General features: G+C 39.9%; 1 long non-coding RNA gene across 1 annotated transcript; it reads left to right on the top strand.

The window, feature by feature from the left end:
• Nucleotides 1-2,552: 2,552 nt before the first annotated feature.
• On the top strand, nt 2,553-3,717 carry LOC121999946. The gene is made up of 3 exons (XR_006116852.1): nt 2,553-2,962; nt 3,075-3,259; nt 3,640-3,717. It is a non-coding gene; the product is annotated as an uncharacterized LOC121999946 (long non-coding RNA).
• Nucleotides 3,718-12,082: the final 8,365 nt, after the last annotated feature.

Raw genomic sequence — 12,082 nt, 5'->3', positions numbered from 1 at the left:
CTCTGCGACGACATCATCTGTATGCGAAGTTCAGCAAATGTGCATTTTGGCTATCCTCAGTTGGTTTTCTGGGACATGTGGTGTCTAGCCGAGGTATTTCTGTAGATCCTCAGAAGATCGAGGCTATCACCAGCTAAGAGCAGCCGAAGTCAGTTCAGGAGATTCGTAGTTTCTTGGGCTTGGCTGGATATTACCGACGATTCGTTGAGGGTTTCTCCAGCATTGCTATGCCGTTGACACGTCTGACTAGGAAAGGCGTGAAGTTCACGTGGTCAGAGGCTTGTGAGACCAGCTTCCAGGAGCTAAAGCGGAGATTAGTATCAGCACCAATCTTGGTTTTACCTTCTGGTGATGACGGATTCATACTTTATACAGACGCATCTCTTCAGGGCTTGGGCGCTGTATTGATGCAGCACGGTAGGGTAGTCTCTTATACTTCTCGTCAGTTGAAGGAGCATGAGAAGAACTACCCAGTACATGATTTAGAGCTAGCCGCTATTATCTTTGCTTTGAAGATTTGGCGACATCATCTTTATGGTATTACTTTTGAGATTCTTACTGATCATAAGAGTCTCAAATATATTTTCACACAGAAGGAACTCAATCTCCGACAGAGGAGATGGATGGAGTTCCTGAAGGATTATGATTGTACTATTAGCTACCACCGGTAAAGCTAATGTGGTTCCTGACTCAGAAGGAAGTCCGGAGGGACTTTAGCTTGTCACCGAGTTACCGTCACGGACTTGATTCTGGGATTCTTGAGTTGGGCCTTGAGGAGCAGGGACAGAGCAGGGTATTCTTGTTACTATGATTGCTCGATCGTCGATCGGGATGAGGATTGAGGCCCAGCGGAGATCGGCATTCTGATTCATTAGCGACGGATAGCTTAGGACGTGAGAGTTTACGAGATAGCGGTATTGTTTATTTCCGAGGTAGATTATGTATACTCGGACTCACCCGGTCATGGAGGAGTTACTTCAGGAGGCTCATCGCTCTAGATTTGCTATCCACCCAGGCGGGACCCGTAAGTATCGGGATTTGAGGCGTTCCTATTGGTGGAACGGTATGAAAAAGGACATCGCGGAGTTTGTTGCTAGATGTCTTATCTGTCAGCAGGTGAAGGCTGAGCACTAGAGACCTGCTGGTTTACTGCAGAGGATCCCTATTCCAGAGTGGAAGTGGGAGCATATTACTATGGACTTCGTGGTAGGATTGCCTAGGACTCGACGAGGCCATGATGCGATTTGGGTAATCGTTGACCGATTAACCAAATCCGCACACTTTTCAGCGATCCGGAAGACGGATTCTCTGGATCGATTAGCTGAGTTATACTGTCGAGAGATTATCAGATTGCATGGAGTTTCGTTGAGCATTATATCTGATAGAGACCCACGGTTCACGTCCCGATTCTGGCAGAGTCTGCAGCAGGCCTTGGGCACACAGCTTCGTTTCAGTACGGCATTCCATCCACAGACAGATGGGCAGACAGAGCGGACTATTCAGACATTGGAGGACTTGCTGAGGTCTTGTGTCATGGACTTCGGAGGCAGTTGGGAGGACCACCTGCCATTAGTGGAGTTCGCCTACAACAACAGCTATCATTCGGCTATCCAGATGGCACCGTTTGAGGCGTTGTATGGTAGGCCTTGTCGGACACCCATCCTCTGGGAAGAGGTTGGGGAGGCTCAGTTGGTAGGACCTCAGAGAGCTCAGCAGGATGCAGAGCTGGTTCGCACTATCAGACGGAGGATGTCAGAGGCCCAGGACCGTCAGAAGAGTTATGCTGATCAGAGACGGAGACCCCTGGAGTTCTCCATTGGTGATCACGTATTTCTTAGGGTTTCACCCACGAAAGGGGTGAAGAGATTTGGTCTCCGAGGTAAGCTATCTCCCCGATATATTGGACCATTCCAGATCTTGGAGAGGATTGGAGCAGTAGCTTACCGTCTGGCGCTACCACCATCTCTAGCTGGCATTCATGATGTATTCCATGTATCTATGCTGAGGAGATACGTATCCGATCCGGCACATGTTCTGTCAGATATATCTGTTCCTATTCAGCCTGATGTTACTTACGAGGAGGTTCCGGTACGGATTCTGGACCGTAGAGAGCGTCAGCTGCGGAACAAGACTGTCCGACTGGTTAAAGTCAGATGGCAGCATCATTCTGACGAGGAGGCTACGTGGGAGCTGGAGGATACGATCCGAGCTCGATACCCCCATCTTTCTACTTGAGGTATGTGGGTTAGAGTTTCTTTTCAGCATTTATACGGTTTGGTTATATTTTAGTGTTTGCTGTTAGTTATAGCGAAATTTGGGGACCAAATTTTTATTAGTAGGGGAGGATGTGAGATCTCGGAAAATTTAAATAAATAGGGTTATTGCAGAAATAGCCTTATAAAATTTTTCCGAAATTTTTAGAAATTTTCTGGGAATTTTCCGGAGCTCGTACGACGGGTTTTGCGGGGATTAGTTTCGGGTACGGATAAAGCCGAGTTGAGATACCCGTTTAAATGAGGAAATGGTTATTTATATAATTCCTTTTTCCTTATTTCTTTTCCCCCAAAACCGCCGATCCCTACTTGCCTTCCCCGATCTCCCCTCTTCCTCTTCCTCTCTCTGTTCTCTCGCGGACGGGCGACGCCGAAGCAAGCCGAGAGCTCTGGTGATCTCCTTCGGCCGGCATCGACGCCTAGTAAGCCCAGATCCAGCCGAAGCCTCCTCCTCCTCGCTCTAATCTTTCTGAAGACTCTCACGGGGACGAACCGACGCCGAGCGTGGACGAGTCGACGCCGACGATCGCCGGTGTAGATCTATCTGCGGAGCTTGCCGGAGATCAATCAAGGAGACAAGGATCATCTTGATTTCCTCTGCTCAACCCTTCCCCGATCTTTCTTCTCGTTTCTGCCGACCCTCTCTCCCCCGATCCGATCGCCGGCTTGAATGCCCTAGGGTTTCGAAGGTAAGCAACTGGTTCCTTCTTTTCCCTCTCTGGTTGCGATCTTGGAGGTTAGGGCTTGTTTCGGTTTTGATCCTTGTTGGAATTGTGATATCTTCTTTCGGTTTTGAGCTAGGAAGGAGAGATCGGATCCAATTACGTGCTGTAACCCACAGATCGGTTCTGGGATGTTTCCTTCTTTGCGGTGATTGAGGTTTCGGTTGAAGTGGGGGAGGATTTCAGCAGAGTTGCTGTGGTTTCTTTGATCCAGCAAGGAAATTCCTCTCATTGTGCTGTCGGCAGAGGCTTCAGATCAGTGAGGTGAGTTCTATTCCCTGTGAGCTACTTAGATGTGGATTATGGTTGTATTAATTGATACGTAAGGTATTGGTTTAGGGTTAAATTGTATTACTATACGAATTAGGTTTATGGGTTGATAGGATCTCCTAATCTAATGGGTGATTAGGGATTAGGTAACTAATCCTAATCGACCATTGGATTTAGTTAAGTTAAGTGTGATTGTTTAGTTGGATATTGGACTGTATCTAATCTAATGGAGAAACCCTAATCAATTGTTAGATTAGTTTAGGAAGGATAATGATGATGTGATTAGGGTTTTACCCTAATTTAGTTTTTTAGAATTTTATTTAGCTATTTCATTTAAATTTAGTTAAATGAAATATATATGTTGTTTGACACAGGACTCTGATTCGAGACGGGCGTCTCGACTTCGGATTTGGATTGTACCTGCTATTTGAGGCGGGTACCCTTTGACTTATCTTGTTGATATTGTCTTGTGATATGTGCAGTTTATATATGTTTACTAGTAATTGGTAGATCTTTCTCTTCTCTGGTTATAGTTTATTCTATACCTGTAGGCGATTATTAGCGATTGGTAGTTAGCATATTCCCTGGTTTAGTTACTTGATACTTGATACATGTTGCTACGATTAACATCTATACCTTGGTCTAGCATGCTTTTCTTTCTTGCTATGCTTATCTGTGTTCATAGAGATGCATATCTATAGTGCTCTACTCTACTGGATTAGTTGCTTTACATGTGTGATACATGCTCTTGGATTCATGATACTCACATCATTGTTATATGTGATGTCTTTGGATTTATGCTGTTTATATCTCTGTTATATATCTGCGTTTACCTTTTGGGCACACACATATATGGAGGAGGCTATGTTCGGTATGACATACTGTAGCATCATGCACCATCCCGCATGATTGCATGCTGGGCGATTGACGACTCCATTATTGTTGAGCTCGTCGGCCGGCTACATGGCCTGCACACAACGTGTCCATTGCATGGGTAGTGGCACAACACCGAGGGTGTGTATGGCAGTAGCTCTGTAGTGCTCCATTGGTCCGCTCATGGGTAGTGTGACTGCAGCGTGGTAGCAGGCAGGGATCCCTCCCCGTCATCGCGTCTCAGGAGTTGAGAGCATTGCGCTCCCTCACTATGTTTGAGGTAGGAGGATAGGTGTACTTCGACATCATTTTGTCCACTCGGTCACTCTTCAGGGGCAGTGATGGCAGAGTGCACGGTGTCACAGCCCTACCCACTCGGTCTCACCATTGTGTGTGAGATGGTTGACTGGTTGACAGGGGTGACCATGTCATATTACGTCATATGCACGGATTGCATTCTTTATGATTGATGCATTTCGGTGATTGCATATGATTGACATGCATACAGGATACATGCTTTTGCTCGACTATTTTATCTCTGTATGTTGACAGTCAAGGTGAGTACAGTTTATTTCAGTTATGCCTCTTCTTATTATTCTTGCTATAGACTGTACTACATGCCTATTGTTGGTTATCGCTGTTTATTTCAGCTATGCATATGTGTTATACTGATAGGAGACTGTACTATAGGCTTTATGGTTAGTGTACTGTACATTAGGATATTGCTGGTAGTTATATATTGCTGTACATGTCTATTGGATTACCTGCTGAGTTCATTGAACTCACCCCGTTTTTATTACCATTTCAGGTTGAGGCCGTCGGGGAGATTCCAGTCGCTAGCCCCATTATCGTGAGGATTTTCTTTGTCGGATTATATTTTGCTTTTGCACCTTATATACTTGTATTGTGGGTTTGTATTGTGGACTTTACATTGAACATTCGGGTTTGCTACTTTTGTTTTCCGCTGCGGTTGTATTTTCATTACTTCGTGGATTTGTTTTCTTCGTTGTAGTGGAGTAGGCTGTTTACATATATCTTCGGGGTTCTATATCGTCTTTCCTTATTAGACTGCGTGGATTGATCATATATTATATCTGTGTGGAATGTTGATATAAACTGCGTGGTTTGTTTCTTAATTGTATTGTATTATTCCGGCCGTGTGTGGCCGAGGTATAGAGATATATGTATACTGAGTTTCATATTGTCCGCCGTACAGGGGAGATGCTGCCGAAATTTCTTCGGACAGGGACTACCTGGGGCGTGACAGTACCTGACTTACTTTGTCGACTTTTGATGCTCCCCCTGTTGAGTTGCTTTCTTCCGAAGACTCTCCCCCTTCATCGATGCTTATCTGGGATGAGTTTTCTGTGTCCTCGGGATGGAATTCGACTATTAGGGTTGTCCTGACAATTTTCTCCGTCTCGGATTCTTCTGACGACGACTGGGTGTCCATCAAGGAGTCGACTTCCAATGGTTCTTCATAGAGCTTCAAGAACGTTCTTTTGCGCTTCTGTATTTTTTGACTCTTTCGAGATCTTGGGTAGGTAGTACACTCAGAAGGCGGGATTCAGCCTTACCATTTGGCATGAATTCATCACGCTGCTCGTCAGTCCATTGATGCTCCTCAAGTTCTTCTCCTTTTGTATCCTTTGGAGCTTCATAACCATACGTCATTATTAATAACATATTAAAATCATTTTTAAAATAAACTTGCATTCATCTCTTCTAAAAAGTGAACTCCCCCTCGAACGTTGGTGGGTCGATGTTCGTTCCGACCATCTCGTTGCTTTAGTCGACGGTTAGTCCTCCTGAGGCGTTCTTGCTCTGATACCACTTGTTGGTCCGCGTTGGGCTAGCTAGAAGAGGGGTTGAATAACCCTGCAAAATTAAAAAGAAAACCTTTCTCGGACTTTCAAAAGAACACTAATTTAAAAGCAATAAACTAAAAGAGTAGAGGCAAGGGAGTTTACTTGGTTACAACCGGGGAGATTGTTAATCTAAGGAGAATGAAGTGCAATAGATATATCCTTTCGGGCGGAGAAGCCTCTTACAACATTCAAGCATAGAAAAAATAAGAAGCTAAACTAACAATGAAAGCATAAAAATGTTGCAATTAGAATTGTTTGTCTTTTTGAGCTTCTTGGACCAAGACTATATTTATAGCCTTGGTCGGGGCACTTGGAAGGGTTCCAAGCGCCTCGGAGGGGATAAAACTTTATCCCTTCATGCATAGATCGCGTTTGACCGTGATCTGGATAGCAACCAATTCTGGGCGCCCTGACCAAGAAAGTCAATAGAGTTGACTTTTTTCGATCCGAGCCCTCTGCTCCGGTTCAGCTCGCCTCGGTGCGGGTCTTTCGATCCGGCTCTACTTGGGTGATCTTGGCCATCCGGAATAGGGCTTACCCAAACCCAACTTCCAGCCTTCTCGAGCAGGCTTCCGCTCCAGCTTATCGTTCCTTGAAATCGTCGCATGCTTCCTTCTCGTCCGCCAGCGTACTCATCCACAACTCTTCGTCCCTCGGACGTACTCTCCCGTGCCGGCCTTCTCGCTAGCTACGTCTCTTGCTCCCCGAGCAATCTTCCGCTCTGGCTTCTCGTTCCTCGGAAATACCACACACTTCCTTCTCGTCCGCTGGGGTACTCTTCCACAGCACCTCATCCCTCAGACGCACTCTCCCATGCCGTCCTTCTCACTAGCTACGTCTTCTGCTTGACTCCTTGTGCTCCTAAGCTCCTGCACACTTAAACACAAGGTTAAAACACCACAGGACCTAACTTAACTTGTTGATCACATCAAAATAACCTTTGGGGTTCCAACACCTTCAGTAGTATTCATCCGAGGCACCCTCAAGCACATTGGAGACACCTTCATTACTGTATACAACAACTTTGATCTTGAAGCTCGAGGCACCTTCAAAGCCATTGGAGGCACTTCGAACACTATTCATCTGAATCGTCTTTTCTCTATGCTCACTTGGGTGATGCTCCGGCAATCTAGAATTGAGCTCACCTGAACCCAACTCCAACCCTCTCCTCAAGCAAGCTTTCTCTCTAGCTTTTCGTCCCTCGAACATTGCACATGTCCTTCTCGTCCATCGGTGTACTCTTCCGCAGCTTCTCGTCCCACGGATGCACTGAGCCCGTCGACTCCTTTCCTGTGCTATCCTTCTCACTAGCTGCATCTTCTGCTCGACTTCTTATACTCCTAAGTTCTTGCACACTTAGACACAAGACATCAAACACAAACAAGATCTAACTTAACTTGGTTAACCACATCAAAACTACCACGGGTTACTTACAATCTCCTCTTTTTTGATGTGCATCAACCCAAGTTAAAGTTAGGGTTAACCTAAAATAAAATAATTGGTACTAAATAAATGAATTGGCAATTATAACTAGAATTTGCAATTAAGTACAAAAAAATCTCCTCGTTAACTTATATCTATTTCTCCTCCTTTGATCACATCAAAAAATAGGAAAAAATAAAATAAATAGTTAGAAAAATTTTGGAAAAAAAATCTTGGGGTATAACACGAAATACCAGTAGGCTAATTTTTCAAAAATAATTCCTAAAAATATTTTTTTACTAATTAATCTTCTATTTTGACAAAAATAATTTTAAAAAATACTTTTAGTCTTCAAAAAATCTTGAAAATTTTTATTGACCTTAAACAGAATAACCTAGATTAGTAGAAAAATTTTCATTGAAAGATATTATTTAGTCTAACAGAAATGATTTATTTCATTACAACAACCCAATTTTTAAAAACAAATCTTTAAACTATATGTTCAACTCTAAAAAGTTTGAAAAGTTTTTTGGATATGTAAAACTTAATATTTATCCACAAAAAAAAAACTAAAGTTTTCAAAAATAATGTTTGATAATAATAATTTTATTTTCAACAAAAAATTTGTAATAATTTAGATATTATTCAAAAAATATCAAAAATATTTATTATGACCGAGAACATCATGTTTTATCACAAAAAAATAGAAGTTTTCAAAAATAAGCCTACAAAGTATTTTTAATTTTCAAAATATGATTTTCATTGAAATATTCATAGAAAATAATTTAATGGTCAAAAAATTTTAAAAAAATTCTATTTGTAAATAATATTTCCATTTTGCACAAATAAAATTTTAAGTAAAAAATATATTTAGAAAGTTGACAAAATAATTGATTTTACCAAAAAGAGTAAATTAAGTAAATTAATTCTCCAGCATGCGTAAAAATTAATTTATTAAGCTAAGCATGATTTTGATACCCAAAATCAATTATTTCTTACTAGATTAATCAAAAAATTTTGTAGTATATGTTTTTTATTTTTTTTAAAAATTTGGCCCTTATGAAATCTAAAATACCAATTAAACCCTTCGTAATTCTTAAATTTTGAATTTTGAAATTTTTTTAAATTTTCACATGTATAGTTATTCTTCAATTGTTCTATTTCTGTTTTCAATTTTTCATTTTCCAATTTAAGATTATCATACATGTCTAAAGGGCATAAATTTGCTAAGTTTAATTTTAACTTAGCATTTTCTTTTTTAAATTTTACTATATTCTTGGAAAGTATTTTAATAAATTGAAATGATTTTTTAGGAAGTAATGCACGTACCTCACTTACCTCATGGTTTGATGCTCCCCCTTTGTCACTGCTTTCTTCTGAAGATCCTCCCCCTTCGTCGATGCTCATCTCTAAGGAGCTTTCAACGTCCCTCTAGTGGTCTGCCATCAAGGCTAATCCAACGTACTCTTCTAGTTTCAATTCTGATGATGATAATTCATCTTATATCGCCTTCAAGGTCTTGTGCTTTGATCTTGTTGGTCTTTTTCTCTTGTCTTTCTCCTTCTTCAGTTTAGGGCAGTCATCGTTGATATGCCCTTTTTCTTGTCAATTGTAGCATCAAACCTTCCTTTTGCTCTGAAGGTTCTTTTTCATCCACGACTTGTTAAATTTATTGGTTTTAATAAATTTACTAAACTTTCTTACCATTAACGCTGCTTCATCTTCGTCGATTGACGTTGAATCATCCATTTTTGCTTTTAGGGCAATGTTATGATTTGACTCCTTTCTTATTTCTACACATCCATATTCATGAAGTTCTAAAGTTGAAAATAAACTTTCTAACGAACTTACCTATAAATCTTTTGAAATGTACTAGGAGTCAACTATGGATGTCCATTCTTGTGTTCCAGGAAAAGCATTTAAAGTGAATATCGATTTATTACCATTTCTCCAAGATTTGAAAGTCCGGTGATAAGCTCCTTCAGCTTGGCGTGTAGTTGCGCTACTGACTCTCCTTTTTCAGTTAGAGACTCGTCAGTTGGTTCTAGAGCAGATCCCGTTTTGTAAGTTTTACTTCAGAGATACCTTTGTGTAGCTCCAGGAACTTCTCCCAAAGTTCCTTTGTTGATCCATAGGCATCAATTCTAATGACTTCTTGTAGAGTTAGCATGCTCAGCAGATGGAATTCCTCTCGTTCGTTCGCTACGAAGTCCGCTTGCTCCTTCTTGGTATATAGGTACTCTTCTTTGTCTTCTCTTTGTTGGTCCTTGGGGGATACAAAACCATATTTAATTATTAAAATTATTTCAAAATCTATTTTGAAAATGCCTTCATACAATTCTTCCATATGGTGAACTCCTCCTCGAACTTCAGTGGGTTGATACTTGGTCTGACCATCCTCTTATTGCTTCAGCTGGTGGTTAGTCTTTCAGAAGTGGTTGGACTCTGATACCAATTGTTGGTGCAGCGGAGGACTGGTAAGAGAGGGGGGGGGGGGAGGGGAGTGAATTTCCTACAAAATAAAATTCAAACCCTTTATCGATCTTTGACTTAATTAGATTAGCATGATTAAATTAAACAATAATTAAATTGAACCATTAAAGAAAGAAAAGTAAGAGGATAGTTTATTTAATTGGTTACAACCTAAGTGATTGTTAATCCAATGCATTGAAGAAAGCTCCACTAGAAAGTACTCCTTTGCTGAAGGCGGAGTAGCCACTTACAAACTTTTAAGCTTACAAAAGAATAGGAAAATAAATACAATATTTGTAGTTAAGTTGTTGAATTCATTCTTAGCTCCAGGGGTCTTTTTATAATTAAATTTGGAATCATAAACGGAACTTAACATTATTGATTCTAAATTCAATCTATCTATTCTTAGTGGTTTAGACTTGGATCGTAAACGATGCTTAACATTATTGATCCAAATCCACTCATGTTACAAATTCAATTAAATATTAATTTCAAAGATCGACTTTCAGGTTAAATATGGTGAGGCACTAGGCCTTCTTGGGTATGGGAGCATCCATCACTTCCTAGACAAAACGTTTCAACGAAATTTAATATTTAATTTCCTTATACTAACCCTAGGTTTAACCAAAAAGAACAATCGAATCACAAGTTTGAAAAACAAAAGAAACACAAAATCGAAAACATAAATTCGATTACCTAGATTCATTAGCCGCTTGTGTTTGGTATTTAAAAGGATGAACTAGTTATGATGCGGAACCTAATAACTAGTTATACCTTTTATAGCTTATAGACCTCACGATCTTCTGTCGTATTCCTCTTCTTATCTTGGACGTCGTGTGGGCGACGATCTACCGAGACGAGAATCCACCCAAGCCTCCTTCTTCTCCTTGCAAGTTTCGGCCACCAAGAAACTTCTTGAGATGAAGAACTTTGGCCACCAACCAAGCTCCAAGGGATGCAAAGAAATAAAGTCTCCTTTATCTACTTCTTCTCCAAGCAAAATCCTACCACCAAGGACTCCCCAAGAGTTGATGCCGCCGGCCACCAAAGAAGAAGAAAAGGAGGAGAGGAAGAAGATAAGGGTCGGCCACCATAAGGAAGAGAAGAGAGGAATATTAGATGTATGTTCTTATTAGGTGAGACACTTCTACCCTCTCTTTTATATTCCTTAGTCTTAGAAAATAAGGAAAGTTTTAATAAAAACTTCCTTATTTTCCTTGCCATTGAAAAGAAAAAATTTAACTAATTAAAAATTCCTTTTCTCTATTAATGTGGCCGGCCATATCTAATCCTCCAAGGAAGGAAAGGTTTAAACACAAAATTAAAACTTCCTAATTTGTTTCCAGAAATTTTTTCCTTCATGGTTAGTTATAAAAGGAAACTTTTATAAATTAAAATTTCTCTATTAAAACATGTGGATGATTTACAAAAAGGAAAGTTTTCTCTAAAATTAAAATCTTCCTTTCAATCTACAAATAAGGAAAGATATCAAATCTTTTCTTAATCTTTTGTATAAACTATAAAATAAAATATTTATAATTTTAAAACTCTCTTTTAAAATCATGAGGATGGTTACAAAAAATAAAAGTTTTATAAAAAATTAAAATCTTCCTTTTAACTACAAATAAGGAAAGATATCAAACCTTTCTCTTAATCTTTTGTAAAAAGTTATAAAAGGAAAGATTTAAATTTTAAAACTCTCTTTTAAAAAAACCATAAGGATGGTTACAAAAAAAATAAAGTTTTATAAAAAATTAAGATCTTCCTTTTAACTACAAATAAGGAAAGATATCAAATCTTTCTCTTAATCTTTTGTAGAAAGCTATAAAAGGAAATATTTAAATTTTAAACTTTCTTTTAAAACCATGGCTTCCACATAAGGAAAGATTTTAAAAAATAAAATCCTTTTAATTTATTGTGGTCGGCCACCTAAGCTTGGGTTCAAGCTAGGGTCGGCCACCTACTTGACCCATCTAACCTTAGTTTGGCCGGCCCTAGCTTGGGCTCCAAGCTAGGCTTGGCCGACCACCTTAAGGTGGGTAAGAAGGTGAGTATGAGTGGGTATAACACTTTATAAATGTGAGATTTCGGAAAATTTAAATAAATAGGGTTATTTCAGAAATAGCCTTATAGAATTTTTCCGGAATTTTTAGAAATTTTTTGGGAATTTTTCGGAGCTCGT

This window comes from Zingiber officinale, chromosome 7A (genome assembly GCF_018446385.1).
Source record: "Zingiber officinale cultivar Zhangliang chromosome 7A, Zo_v1.1, whole genome shotgun sequence".
Lineage (NCBI taxonomy): Eukaryota > Viridiplantae > Streptophyta > Magnoliopsida > Zingiberales > Zingiberaceae > Zingiber > Zingiber officinale.
This window is presented reverse-complemented; position numbering and strand designations above follow the sequence as displayed.